At 40.0% G+C, this 15,194-nt stretch overlaps 1 long non-coding RNA gene across 1 annotated transcript in view; it reads left to right on the forward strand.

Annotated features, from left to right (window-relative positions):
* The window catches only part of LOC107315768, a 36,732-nt gene extending 21,556 nt beyond the window's left edge, over positions 1-15,176 (forward strand). The window contains exons 3-4 of the long non-coding RNA XR_001556047.2: positions 6,895-7,124; positions 14,976-15,176. This is a non-coding gene — a long non-coding RNA (uncharacterized LOC107315768). The remainder of the gene's footprint in view (positions 1-6,894; positions 7,125-14,975) is intronic.
* Positions 15,177-15,194: the final 18 nt, after the last annotated feature.

A 15,194-nucleotide genomic window follows, 5' to 3' on the forward strand; every position in this document is an offset into this window, starting at 1 on the left:
ATTGCTTCCCAAAAGTATGTAAGTCGCTCTGAAAGTAACACCTCCTGTGTTTGTTTTTTTTCTATGAAAACCACAGCAGATACAAAAAGCACAGTAACATAATTTGATAGAACAAATTCTCAGCTACAAAATAGTATTTTTCAATGTAGTCACCACCATTAGCTATGCATTTTCATCAGTGATGAACAAGAGCCTGCATGCTGTGCTCACAAAAATCTGCATTGCCCTCTAGAAGGTAAAATGCTCGGTTTGCTTTATAATGGTGTTGTTGCTGTAGGTGTGACAGCCAGAGAAAGTAAGACTTAGAGCAGAGCTCACATCCTTCACCAAACTGAATATAAAACATTTTCAAGCACAGAGTCAACTACAGGAACCTGACAGCTCATCTGATGTTTCTAAATATATCAGAAAGGCTGGTAAGATTTATTGCTATCCATACCAGCCTTATTTTCCCAGAAGTACAGTTCCGCAGTCACCAACCATCAGAAGTTACAGCAAAATTCAATTATTTAAAGAGTGAGACCAGGTGAAGTTTCTTTACCTCTCATGCACAGCACAAGATGAACTGCTGATGAACATGTTACACTTCCCTTCTTTGCAATGTATAAGGAACACATATTTTAGTTTGAAAACCTCATTTACCACTGGATTCAGTGGAAGTGACACAAGTTTGGCAAAAGGCATAATTTTACTTAGTATACTGAATGAATAAGCAGACATAAATGTTGGAAGGAAGAAAAATATAATCTTAAGAGAAATAGGAGACCCTAGTTATTCCAGAGCTCTGCTGTTTCTCTTTCTGGGTATTCATAGAATTGCAGAGTCGTGGAATTGTCTGGGTTGAAAAGGACCAAAATGACCATCTAGTTTCAACCCCCCTGCTATGTGCAGGGTCACCAACTACTAGACCAGGCTGCCCAGAGCCACATCCAGACTGGCCTTGAATGCCTCCAGGGATGGGGCATCCACAACCTCTCTGGGCAACCTGTTCCACTGCATCACCACCCTCTGAGTGAAAATCTTCCTCCTAATATCTAACCTAAACTACCCCTGTCTTAGTTTATAACCATTCCCCTTTGTCCTGTCACTATCCACCCACATAAACAATCATCCCCCTCCCTGTTTATGTGCTTCTTTCAAGTACTGGAAGGCCACAGTGAGATCTCCCTGGAACCTCAGTGTATTGGTAGAGCTGGTAAAGTGTTGGTAGAGCTACATCAGCTAATCACATGGATATGATTCTTCTTCTCCTCTTTTCTCCAGACATTGCCTTACTTCAATTGCCATAATTCAAGAATACGATGATTAATATGAATAGCATTCATCATAATTCTTCTGTGGAGTCACTCACACAAAATGTACCACATTGGCAGAATGTAGCTACTTCCCATCAAGGCAGGGAGATTAATAACTGAGAGTAGAAGGTACACCTAGGACACCAGGAACCCAGCAAGGAGAAGAGAAAATTAGATGGGGTGGTGAATAGTCAAAACTGAATAATTAGTAAAAGAAAAATCAAAGACATTTTGTCAGGTTTATTGCCTGCTGATCCTATTTCTTTCCAACAAATGTGAGAAGCTATTTGCTGTGTCAGTGTAGAAGTTTCACACTCAGGAGTATATTCACTCTCTTTGATCACAGCTCTTTATCACTGAAATGCATGCTATGAAGTTGGCTTTGAAAATTGTCTTAAAATGCCTGCCCTAAACAAATGTGAGGCGATAAACTGAGCTGAATTCTCCTTTATGACTTATTCCCCTTCAGCCTCGATAATCTCTGAAGGAGATATCAGAGTTGCTAAAGTTACTTACTAATCTCAAGCACATTTAGAAAGCAGACTCAAAAACTTGTCTTTCCAAAACAGTCCTAAACTCATGAAATTGCTATCAAAACCTGCAGTAAAACAGTCATCCATCCATTCTCAGCTCTTGTCACAGTAGCTCTGGAAGATATATAGTTGTGCGGACACGCTTTGAAAGAAAGCCAGATTTGAAAGAAGGCCATCTGCATGTGACGCTTGTTCTGTTTTCATGGTCTGAAATAATGCCTGCTTCTATTTTCTTCGTTGCTTTGTGTGTGCCTATGAGTGGCTTTTTATAGCACCTGCTTGAAACTGGAGTGGAAAAAGAGTTATCTTGAGTACAAGGTTAGAGTTAGTTATGCCAAATGGCATATTTGTGTCTTTTGCCCCAAAGGGCAAGATTCCTCATAATAAGATAATTGTCAATAAAATATCATATTCTGCTTCTATCTCATCTGCTGTCCTTACATGCCTCCTTCTCCTTTTTCCTCCGTACAAGACTAGTTTTTCTTTCCAGTTTCCTCTGCATCTCTTGAGCTAAATTTGCCTTTAAAAATTCCTGAAGATAATTGATTTGAAATGTTGAGTTGTACTTTTGAGTATAGTTTTCAGTGCTGGCACAGAATATCTCCAAATCCCTGGGTTTTAAAGACAAAGGAGAGGTGGGAAAGTTATCAAAAATAATAAGAAGGCAATGCCACTGATCTATTTCAGGAAGCCACTTTAAGGGACAACTCACATTGTATATTTGGTAAGAACAAAACCCACAACTGCTTCAGTGTGACTACTCAACTTCAAAGTTAGCCAAAGACTGAATTATTGTAATTTAGTTTCATGGAAAATTCCTTTGAGGCTCAGCTCAGATGTCCTATGTCCTTTCTCTGAAAGAAACAAACAATTGCTTTAAGTTACTTGCAAAGGACAACAGCATCAGCCTCTAACAAATCTGGGTGAGGAGCACTGGCAGAGCTAGAAAGGTAATGCCTGCAGGTGAGCACTTCTGCTGGATTGCCAGAGAGCCTGGCCAGGGCCTGTGCAGCTTCAACGACCAACAGCCTGAAAGTACAGCCTTCATCAAGTTGTACCAATAGAGCTGTCCTTCCTGCTCTTATTTAAGCAAAACTCTTCATCTGAGGCAGAGACTCAGAGTTCTCACAGAGAACTGTTTTACGTGTTTGAGTGACACGTCACTTGGTTATGTCAACATTTCTCAGGACTGTAAAGCTGGTAGCTAGTCTAAACCTGTGAACCCACTGCAATATTTCAGCTTCTTCCTAGTTATGAGCAGAGAAAATTTAAACGGATAAGGCTGATAAATGGAAGTGACTGATAATGGAAAACTAATGTATCCATCAAAGCATAAGACTCAGACCTTATGGGAAAGGTCTCTGAACCTCACGCTGCACTGCTGATGGGGACTATTACATATAGAATCATAGAATCACAAGGTTGGAAAGGACTTCAAGATCATCTAGTTGAAACATCCTCCCATTGCTGTTGCTACCACAAGCCACTAAACCAGATCTCATAGCTCTTCATCCAGACACCTCTTGAACACTGCCAGGGATGGGACGGCAACTCCACCACCGCCCTGGGCAGCCATTCCAGTGCCTGACCACTCTCTGAGAGAAAACATTTTCCCTCATGGCAAATCCAAACCTCCTCTGGTACAACTTGTGGTCATTTCCTTGGGTCCTGATATCTGTGTGGGACTGATGGAAGAAAACCTGCGAGAGACAGTAGACCAGTAGTGGCTGTATATCAGCAGCAGTATGCTGCAGAAATGCACTCCTAGCAAGAGGTAGGCTCTTCTCCCTGCACACCCTCTGCAGGAATAACTCCTTAAGTAAATGGTCTGTTTATATGTCTTGCTGAAAGTGCTACCTTGTGGAAGCAGATTTCTTGCATTTCAGAACAAACACTGAGGACAATGAGACCTACACAAAGCCATTAGCATTCAGTGCTGAGCCACGCTGCTGCTCTGGAGAGCGGACGGTCATGCCCCTTTCTTATTGCTGATGACTAGTTTCCAGCAGGTATAGCAGTGGTGATGGATTGCTCAGTGCTGCTGTTCCAGCTCCCACACCTTATCTCGGCAGTCAATGCACAGCATCTCGGGCATAGCTCAGGAAGGTGACCAAGTGGTCAGAGCACCGCAAGATGGGGGAGGGTAGGTGGAGCGGAAAACAGCAGCAGACATGCAGAGCAGGCACGTGGATGAGAACATGTAGCTTTTGTTTCCAGCTACTAGCAGTGTCAAGTTATTCTGGCAAGACCGAAATTACAGCTCAGTTATCACTGGATAAAAAAGAATTGGCACCAACACCCTGCAAGCACTTGTGTGAGGTAACCAAAGGTGAGATGGTGACAGATTTCAGCTGATAACTTGACTGGAGATAGGGAGTGCAAAATGTACCCTGAAAACAGCAGAGCAAAGGCAGGCTGTGAGGTATGCACATGCCTGAGTCCTGCGTGGGTGCTGGGCTGACGTTCCCTGGGGCTTTGTGGCTTTGCGTGCCTGCATTGCCACATTTCTGTCCTCTGCTCATTCCCAAATAAGCAGAAGGTGCTATGCAAGAAAGAAATGCTTATCCCTGGGGAACATAATCCAGTGAATGGCAGGCCTGAAAAAACAAAGAGAGAGGTGGGATGAAAGAGGGGAAATCAAAAAGGAATAAAATTAAAATAAAATAAAATAAAATAAAATAAAATAAAATAATAAAATAAAATAAATAATTTAAAAAAATATCTTTATATACTTCAGAATCTAAAGTATTTGTTCACCCAGAACCAAATTACATGTTTTTTCTTCCTGTAGCCCTTCTCAGTATGTACAATGCTATGTCCAAACAACACTACAAAGCAGAGCAGAGCAGAAAGCCAGAGTGAGCTGGGTGCTGGCCCTTGGGAAACCAAACCACATTCCAGGCTCTTCTCCTGGGTCCCAGCTCTGTCCTTGGGAGATCCCTTTACTTTTCTGTTGCTTGGTCTGCTGTCTGGAGGTAGTCACCAGTACACTTATTTCCTCAAATTATTTGATTTGTCCAGTCAGGCTGTGAATTTCTATAAGCAGGGATGCCCGTGCTCTCATGCTGCACATGAATCATACCTAGCAACAGCTGGGGCCCCCCTCTTTCTGCTCTAAGTGCACGTTTACTTGAGTATTCTGATTCACTTCAGTAGCAGCAGAGGGAAGCCCAGCAGCTGCAGCTCTGAAATGAAATGCTGCTGAGGCTATGGTTCCTCTGGAGCTGTTTGCTAGTATTGAAGGAGAGGAAAACATAGTTGGTGATAAATGGGCTTTTGTCTTCACAAGAGTATAGCAGAGAAGGAAGGAAGAGGAATAAATAAGCAGATCAACAGTAGCTGAGGTGGATGTGATGATGATAGCACCCGAGGACCTGCTCCCAGAACAGACCTGTGACTCACATGCCCAGACTTCTTCAAAACACCTCAATAGATGCCTGTAATTCTTTTATTTATAGTGCTATGGAGTGGAGATTATTAATATTATTTACAGCTAATAGATGAGACAACTGAGGCACAGGGAGAAGAGATGTCTGGGTCAAAACTGTGAGTGTATTACTCGCAGTGGTAGGAACATGAGCACCCAGATTTCCAGCTTGGCTCATTTATCTGCTCTAAACTTTATGCACTGACCATGTTCTACTGAAATTAGTATTCCATTTTGACTGAGCACTGTGGAGCTGAGAGAACATGAGGAAGATGCAGCCCCATCCAGCTGAAGGAGTGCCCATACTGCATCTGCTCTGTCACACAAACGAAAGGCTCCTGATGCTCAGGGTTGGACACAAACAACCCAAATTCCCTTTAACTGACTCATCAGCAACAAAAACCTCAGTGTCAGTCAGTACTTTTAATCTTCCTGGAGAGGTACTGTTTGAAGAGATAGGTAAATTTCTGTATACAATGAATTGAATGCATTGAAAAAGGAGAATAGGTGTATTCTGTGACACAGAACAAGAGGAAATGGTTTCAAAGTAAAAGAGGGGAGATTTTGATTTGGAGGGGGGGGGGGGGGGGAAGGAAAAAAAGAAGCTTTTCACAGTAAGGATAGTGAAGCATTGGAATACACTGCTGAGAGAGGCGGTGGATGCCCTGTCCCTGCAGACACTCAAGGTCAGGCTGGAGGGGCTCTGAGCACCCTGATCTAGCTGTGGGTGTCCCTGTTCATTGCAGGGGAGTTGGATGAGATGGCTTTTAAAGGATGCTTCCAACTCAGATGATTCTATGATAGCAGTTTTTGACCAGGTCAAAAGCAGCCAGACTTGCTGCTTATATATCATTTACGAAGGGACAGAGCACAAGCCTGCTAAGAGCTATGAATTCAGTCTGCAGAAGCATTATAAAAGTAGGATTTTCCAGGCTTGCTGTGATCTCTCTGTAGAGTGGCGAGGATGGAGGTGGGATGGTGCTTCATGAAAATTTCTATCACTAGACCCTTGTTGCTGTTTATTCCTATTGTACTGATGGCTTGGTTTCACCTACCTCTTATCTGCCATCTGTTCTGGTGGTAGATATTGATGTATAAACAAGATTAGAGCTTTCAAAAAGTGTTCTCAATTTTATTTATTTTTATTATTTTTCTGATATGCAATCTGAAAAATACAATTCATTTTTTGACTTCTAAAGCAAGTCAGCTTTCCCAGAATTGGAATCAGGCTTTAATTTAACCTTCATAAGCACCACTACATCAATGTCCTATCATTTCCCAGAATGAAATGTACTTTTCAAGTTACTTATATGTATTACATACATATACATATACGGATTATTATTGATATTGTTATTATTATTATTATTATTATTATTATTTCTTTGCACCCCTGGTATGTCAGGAAAAGGATGCAAAATAAATGGAGAATGCCATTGCCAGGACCCCAGTGTTTAAAACCAAGATGCAAGAGGGATGTTTGTTCTTAGACAATGCCAATGATGTAAGTTGAAGTATCCCTTATGTGAAAGGACTTTGGGTAGCAGAAAGGGTGTGTTGGGTACTGAAGAGGAAATTAAGTTGCTTGCCTCTTCCAAAACCTCGAATTAAATCACAATTGGTTTTCTGTCTCAAACAGATTCTGCAAACATGACAGGAATGAACAACCTGCTCTCTGTTCACTTCCCTGAAGATATTCACGCAAACAACTCACTTCAGTGTTGTTTTGCTTATCAGCATGTAACCTTGGACTGGGGTGTTACAGAGGGAGATCTCTCCCAAGGAGTGATGCTGCAATACTTGTGTGTTAATGATGGTGTCCTGCCAGGGAGGTGTCAAATACATTCCTTCAGGAAAACAAAGGAAGAGGTAATTGCACAACACACAGAGGTTATTGTAATTTTCTTTAATGGCTGAATATTCCCCAAGGTTTTATTTAAGCAGAAAGGCAATGGGCAAAGCCATTTGAAATGCATAGAGGTGTCAGATAGAATAGAAAATGAACTAACAATAGCTATAGGACAGTGAAGGTTGCAGTAGTAAAACAAAGAAGAAAGTCCCAATTCCAGATAAGTATCATTTTGTTCCTAATTAACCCTTGTATTCAATTTCTGCCCAGTTTTCAAGTCCTAGGGCAGAATCTGCTTGCAAGATGGATGCCAATTAATCCAGTTTGAAGAATCCCATTACATCTGAAGCACAAGAATATTGCCTGAATTTGAAAATAAGTTGAAAACTACAACAAAATCTGCTGGTAGATTTCTTATTTTTAGATCAAAGGAAAAAGATATGTGACCGCAAAGGAAACTCCACCTGCATGCTTCACTTCTAAGGCTGATGACACTATTTTGCTCATAAAAGGCACCACTCCCCTATGTAAGACAATTTAGACAAGCTTTCAGAAAGTCAAGCTGACCTTTGCAAGCCTGTGCAAACTCTCTACTGAGTAATACTGAAACTTTAGATGTTTCTAGTTTTTGCTAGTCTTTGTAATAGACAACTGGTAGAACCCTATGCTTTTCTGTGCTTTTTAACAGACAGAACAGACTTTCCTTCTGATGGTACTAACTTACCAAATCCCTGAGACCTACCAGAAAACAAAACAAAAGAAAGAAAGAGAGAAAGAGAGAAAGAGAGAGAGAAAGAGAGAAAGAGAGAAAGAAAGAGAGAAAGAGAGAGAAAGAGAAAAAGAGAGAAAGAAAGAGAGAGAGAGAGAAAGAGAGAAAGAAAGAAAGAAAGAGAGAGAGAAAGAGAGAAAGAGAGAAATTGAAACCACCATCAAAGCTCTCTCTAGAAAGAGTAACAGGAAAATGTGACTCGTAATTTACCCAATCTGCATGTTAGGGAGGAGCCAACCACCCTGCGAGAAAAGGGGAGAAAAAGGAGTTTACATATTTCACCCCACCCCTGACTTCATAACATTGGAATAAATCTTACATATCACTTACCACCAGAGAGAATAGCTCAAGAAGGACAGGAAGCAATTTATGCTATGAGTTCATTAGAGATGTCCACTTATCCATCATTCCTTCCCAGAAAATAAAATAAAATAACATAAAATTCCTTTACCATAGCTCAGAAACAGATTCTATGGAATCTATGCAAAAGGAATAATAGGAAAATTAAGTCCACACATTGAACTAAAGTGTTTCCCTGCTTGAAGCTGCATTATATCCACATCAGAAGAGCAAGAAGATCGATCATGTGTCACAGAATGGGATGGGGCTGCTGCATTATCACTGGGTTAGGTTGTTCTCTCTCCTGCAAGGAAGAAAAGCTGCGTTTCAAACAAGTCATTTCTAATAAGAGACAAAATCTGTATTTATCTACAGGCCAGGTCTTCAAGGTTTCATTGTCTCACTTTCCTGGTCTATAAGTCACAACGATGTGACTGGAGCTCTCCAGCGGTTGTGTATTACTCCCCAGCTATAGTCCTTCCAAACATCAGATGAAAAGTGCTCAGCAAAGCTCCCTCTTCTTCATCCTCATCACCACTGGGGATGTCCAGGATGTCCTGAGCCAGCACAGCTCCGCCCCCAAAAACTTAGGAGTTCTCATGGGATCAGCTGCCTTCTTGTCTCTCTGCAGTCAGCCACACAAGCACCAGTGCCTGGCCAGGAAGAGGAGCAGAACTTGAAAGCTCAGGGCAGGGAAAAGAGAAGAAATGCTGGAATCCTACTTCAAGGTTTTGACTTAGAAAGTTCTTTCTTCCATTTCAGTCTTGTGATGTATCCTAAGGCTCATAGACATGACTAAGCTGTGGAATTGGGGGTAGTTAGGCTACAAGACATTCACATGGTTAATATTCTAACTAATGACAATGGCTGCACTCAGAGGGAGCTTTCTCCACTCTTCAAAAAGCAAAGCAAAATAAAGCTGATTTGCTTCAAAATAGTTCTGTGGCCACAGTTGCCTGATCCTGTTCTGCTTATTTCTAACAGCAGGCTGAATTCAGAAATGAAAAAATACGTACAAAATGAGCTACACTTATTTCTAGCCAAGCAAAAATACCTGTAAATCAAAGTTAACTAAGCGACAGTACTTTCAGACAAAGATTAAAATCAAATTCTGCTTTTGGGAACTTTATTGAAGTGAAATCTCCAAAACAAACTTTGTTTTTTTCTTTTTTCTCACTGTCAGATATTTTAAGTAGAAACCTTTCCTGTACTAAAACTTTGTGAAATGATAACCTGAGATTCCTTCCCCTTCCCTTCCCTTCCCTTCCTTCCCTTCCCTTCCCTTCCCTTCCTTCCCTTCCCTTCCTCTTCCTTCCCTTCCCTTCCCTTCCTTCCCTTCCTTTCCCTTCCCTTCTTCCTCTCCCTTCCCTTCCCTTCCCTTTCCCTTCCCTTCCCTTCCCCTCCCTTCCATCTTTCTTTTTTTTTGTTAGCTGTATCTATAAAAATGCTCATTTCAGCAGGTTGAGCATTTTATCCTCCTGTTATGTTACTTCCCAAAGCCTGTTAACCAATGGAGGTTTTTGGGTTTTTTTTTGTCCCTGAAGTATAGGCCTTATTCTTTCAGTTTCAGTCTTACATGATGCATTTTTGAGCCCCCACAACTCACAGAGACTGGCTGAAAATAAACTAAATATGTCCAAAATAACAGGAAAAACAAGAAATAAATAAAAGAAAAGAAAAAAGAAAAAAAGAAAACTAGCCTACTTTTGAGAATTTCTATATGCATCTTTAAGAGGACACTAAAAATGAAAAGTCAAGTGCACATTTCATAAGAACAGCAACTGAGACTTTTCACATCAGAGACATCAGACACTTAATATCACAGCATTAACTATTCATGATGAGGATATATGCAACAGTTCAATAAATGATGACATAAATTCTCTAGATACTCACACAAGAATACTAAGGGGAGGGGAGAGAGAGGAAAACAAGAAACAAACAAAACTAAACGCCCTTTCTCTTGCACAGATCAACCATTGGCTTTGAGTTCTCTATTAAGGGCCAAAATGCTTTCATTGCATTGAAGATTACATGTACACCCAGGGTCTCAAAACCATATTTTCTTAATTCTCTTTTCCTCTTCATTTCCCCCGTATCTACATTGATCTTTCATCTCCTTTGTCAGCCTCAGAAGAAGGTGAAATCTGTAATAAGAAATGGCACTGAGAGATGGCATTGAGATGATTCAGGTTATTTACTTATAATTATGTGTAGCAAAGTACATGAATGTTGAGAAGCTGCATTGTATCACATGGGGAGAATACAGTCGTCACAGGCATGTGCAGCACAGATTTCTACTCTAGAAAGAAATATTTATGGTAACGATGCTGTTAGGTATTTAAATAACTGTTTTACACGTATGGAAGTCTGTTACTGTGTCTGCTATGTTTTCTTGACTTCTGTTCATTCCCACTGCTCTCCTTCTGCATGTATCAAGGCAAATTCAGAGTTCTTTCTGAAATCTAGCATTTTTTGATCTGTCAGATTTACCTAAAATAGCAGTAGGTATAAGACTTGAGCTTGTTATAATTATGTTTATTTTATTTTATTTTATTTTATTTTATTTTATTTTATTTTATTTTATTTTATTTTATTTTATTTTCATAGTTTCATAGTTTCATAGTTTTGTGCGGGTTGGAAGGGACCTTAGAGATCATCGAGTCCAACCCCCCGGGATTCGAGCCTCTGTGTAGCACAGCGGCACTTCTACCACTTGCACCACAGGGGATTCATTTTATTCAAATTAATTCTGTTCTCACTATATCACAGACAAAAAGAAATGCCAGTCTTTGGATTGGGCATCTGGACTTGACCATAATGCACTGGCTGGATTTAGTAGCACCAAATTTGCGGATGTGAACACTTCTATTTCTGTTTTTGATCAAGAGGGTGCCTACACCCTCTGTAAGGCTTCCCACATGCAGAATGATGCACAAGATCCTTGCATTACCAATTATAGTTTTCAGCTTTCTGACCATGATGTAGCAGTGAACTGATTACATACCATTCAAAGTGCATGGCAGTTTAGCATATCCACAGCATAACAATAAATAACTGCTATTTAGGACAACCCAATGGCTCATCCCATGCTGTTTGAACTGTCATACTGCTGATAAACTCAGGATTTCCCACTGCAGTGGTCTTCAAAACATTGCAGAGAAGCAAGTTCACTCCTTTTCTGGATCTGTATTATCAATGATCTGTCCAAATTTAGTTTAGGTGGAGATGAAGCAGCTTTGAAGCTGCCTTAACAGTCGGTGGTAATTTGTTGCAAGAGGTGAGGGGCAGGGAGTTAATTTATTCATTTAGAAAAAGAATCGATTAATGCCTGAAGCATATGTTTACCTTTGTGGGGAGCAACTTAAAAAGTAAGATCCTTACTTTAGATTAAAATAAGACTTTGAGGAAAAATAGAACTTCTTGCTGGATTTTAATTGATTCTCTATTTGCATATTAGGGATCCCTGTATACCTATTTCCTTTGAAGTTATTATTGAGGGTCCTAAAGGGCTGAAGCTGCAAGGTAGTTATTGATTGTTACTGAACCATATTAAATAAAATCCTCCTGCTATTTCTTCTTTATTGACCCTCCCCACACAACGCCCAATTGATTTTAAATAGAGCAACCTACAGATAGGAGATGTTCAAACTTTTCAAAGACTTTTTAAAACCTTCTTCACAAGAAGTTATTGAAGAAACTTGTCAACCATCACGAGGCAAAGTTATGATGTTCTATAAAGCCTATGTGGCAGAAAAATAGACATAAGTAGCTATTTCTCACTGTTGACAGAGGTTAATACTGGCCTGACCTAGGCATCAGGATTAGGTCTGGACTGAGGATATTCCACCTGCACATTAAAGAACTGGAAAAGGTGAAGAGTGAGGTGACCATTTCTCATTGTAATTATAGTTTATTGAGGCCAGTGATTTGGAAAGACCTAGCAGGCCTGGGGAAATTGCCAGATGCAATAAATCTGGAGATAGATATGATTTTTGTCATTGCTAAAAATTAAGGAATTTGTTTCTTCTCCCTAACAAGAGCTGAAATATGGCTTTAGGATTATTATATTTATGTTACTGCTGTTAGGCAACATTTTCTGCTGCTTCAGCTCTCTTCAGGACAAGGTGAGCATTAGTGTTAATGCAAGAAAAGAGGCTGGGGTTTGACCTGGGGAAGGGGGAGGAACCTGCCTGTTCAGCAGTATTCCCTACTTCAATCCTTCCATCCAGTTGCACTGTAAACTATTTGTCTGAAGATCAAACAAAATCTGTCATTCAAGGAAATCAGCTCTTGTGTAGCTGGGGGCAGCCACTAGGCCATGTGGAACATCACTTCTTGGTGGAGGTAGCAGCATCCATGGGCTATCCTCCAGTTCTCCCACCACAGCTGCAGTGTTGGCAACACACCTGTAAAAGCTTTGACAGCTCATACAACTCTATCTCTTATCTATTGCATAAGGATTTTTTACTGCACAGTGCAGTACATCAGCCTTTGAATAGCAATTTTCTTCTTCTTTTGCTGTGGTTTACAAAAACCCACCATCCAAGGTCTGAAAGATTATATACTAACAAGATATTTAACACTGCTTACAGAAAACCTGGAGGTGATGGCTGTGAAAAATGAAGTCATTTGCAGCCAGCCTACACAGGCACTGCTGTCACTGCTAGCTGTGAGAGGGAGCTGCAGCAAGGACAAGGCAGTAGCAGAAGAACAAAAGCTCTGCCACTCCACACTGGCAAACCTTCAGCCAAGTGGATTCAAACTTCCCACTGGGGCAGACTGTTACAAGAGGAAAAGGTTTAGAGAAGGTTTATTTTGTTGAAATGTTCATCTGTCTTCATTATTTCTCTATTAAGCACCATTAAATTGGTGACTGGTTCTTAAACTTCTCTATATAAAGAGTCTGTGTCAAAACAGAAGTTTCCCAACTTCCGACCAGCTACAAATAAGTAAGTGGAGGTTGGTCATTCCCAATGAGAAGGGAGACTGCAAGTGTAGAAATCTATAGGAAGAACGGCTAAAAAAGGGTTATTTGCTTGCTTACTGCAAATTTTAAACATACTTTTTTGTTATAAAGATTTTGCTGGTTTTGCCTGTTTCAGCAAGAAGCATTACAAATGCTTTCCTGTCCTTGCAACAGTGTATTTCACAATTTCAGCCCTGCAGAATACAGTGGTTTTACAGTTCAAGATTAAAGAATAACACCATTTAGAAAGTAAACACTGAGCCAAAGGACTTCAAAGCTGCAACTTTCATGCACTCAGCTTTCATGTATTTAAAATCACAAGAGGAAAAGAAGTGAAAACTAAATAAAATGACACAATCCATCCATTTGACAATAAGATTCTAATTGCTATCCTCAAGCTTAGACTCCTTTATTTCTCCTTTTCCCAAATTATAGCATTAAAAATGTTTTCAGCTCTTTTCACCCCATACCAAGCTAACATCCTCTGGAGGAGAATCCATTGGACTGTTTAAACCTGAAGTTTATTAATGAGTATATTCTAATAGACAGGGCTGCTACTCATTACTTTCCTCTCCTATGGAGTAAAAACTAGTTCCACTTTCTCTAGTCATAAAGACAGCTTTCCTATTAGAACCTAGGTGTGTAATCACAGGCAGAAATGCTGGCTATATTTTGTTCTTCTGTATTTTTTATTTTTTTCCAACTGCTCTTGTAATGCATACTTTTTTTTTACATACTGTAAAACAGTGTTTTTCAACACAGTCACCACCATTAGCCATGCATTGTTGTAATAATAAAAATCTGCACCAGTGGAGGTGTCAAACCATTTTTTTCTGTATGGAGGAATTCAATGACGCTCCTTTTCTTCATACACTCTTCCATGTCAGACACCATTCTGTCTGACTGCCTCTCTGCTACTATCTGTTACACAAGACATAAAGAAATACTGGTGGAATGTTCAACCTCTAACGCCATACCACCAACATTCACCTCTGATGTTGCAGGCCAACGCAATAAAAATGGGAAGCATTACTTTCGGAGCAACCTTTTTATGTCAGCCTATGTTCCTTTATTGCAAAAAGCCACTTATTATAGGAACAGCATTCAAAGCTCAACTTCAGCTTTGTCAAAGCTAAACACCACAGATTAAAACAGATAAACTAATCAGCCCTATCCGTAAGCTCCACATCTCATAGAAACAGATTAGGAGACCTGGCATCCCTGAAGACAGTTGGCCTGCCTAACAACTGAAATAATGTCATGTGAAAATGTTTATCTGAAGACACTGTAGAAATGAAGAACAGTTTGCTAAAATGCAAACATTAAGGCTTGATATCTCATGTACCTGTTTTCAAGTCACATAACACTGGGGAAACCAATTTTAAGATGCTACCGCTGTTGATGTTGGTAGGATGACAAGACTTATAATGTTGGCAGACAGAATAGTAAACTCCCAGCTCTCCCAGGCAGGAACACAGAGCTATGTACTCTTTTTTTGTTCATTTATTCTGCTTTTTAAGTTTTCCAGCAGTACATTTAGTCAGATATTTGCAAAGGAAGTCGAAGATTCCCATGGGTATTTCCATTCCTGCTTATTAGCTGCCATTCAAAAGTGCATTAATTTATTTCCTCATTATAGAGAAAGCATTTGGAACAAATTGCCCTGAATTCTTCAACTCTCAAGAAGAAATTATTACATATTCAGTGCCAGCTGTGACAAGAAACTGATCCATGATATGATCCATTTATATAGAACTCAACCAAAAAAATATTCATCATGTCTTCTCGTTGCAGGAACTTTGCCAAAGACATCCCAATGAAGAAGGTATCAGTTTTTGATAAAAGAACTATCCAAAAGCTCAGGAATCTGGGAAATTTCTACTCCTTATTACCTTGTGATCGATGGTCCATGAGTAAGATAAATTATTCTGTCTCTCTTTCCCTTTCTGAAACAAAAGCAAAGTAACTTAAATAAATCAACTATGCTGGCTATCACTCTGCCTCTTTACATAT

Source organism: Coturnix japonica, chromosome 1, assembly GCF_001577835.2.
Source record: "Coturnix japonica isolate 7356 chromosome 1, Coturnix japonica 2.1, whole genome shotgun sequence".
Lineage (NCBI taxonomy): Eukaryota > Metazoa > Chordata > Aves > Galliformes > Phasianidae > Coturnix > Coturnix japonica.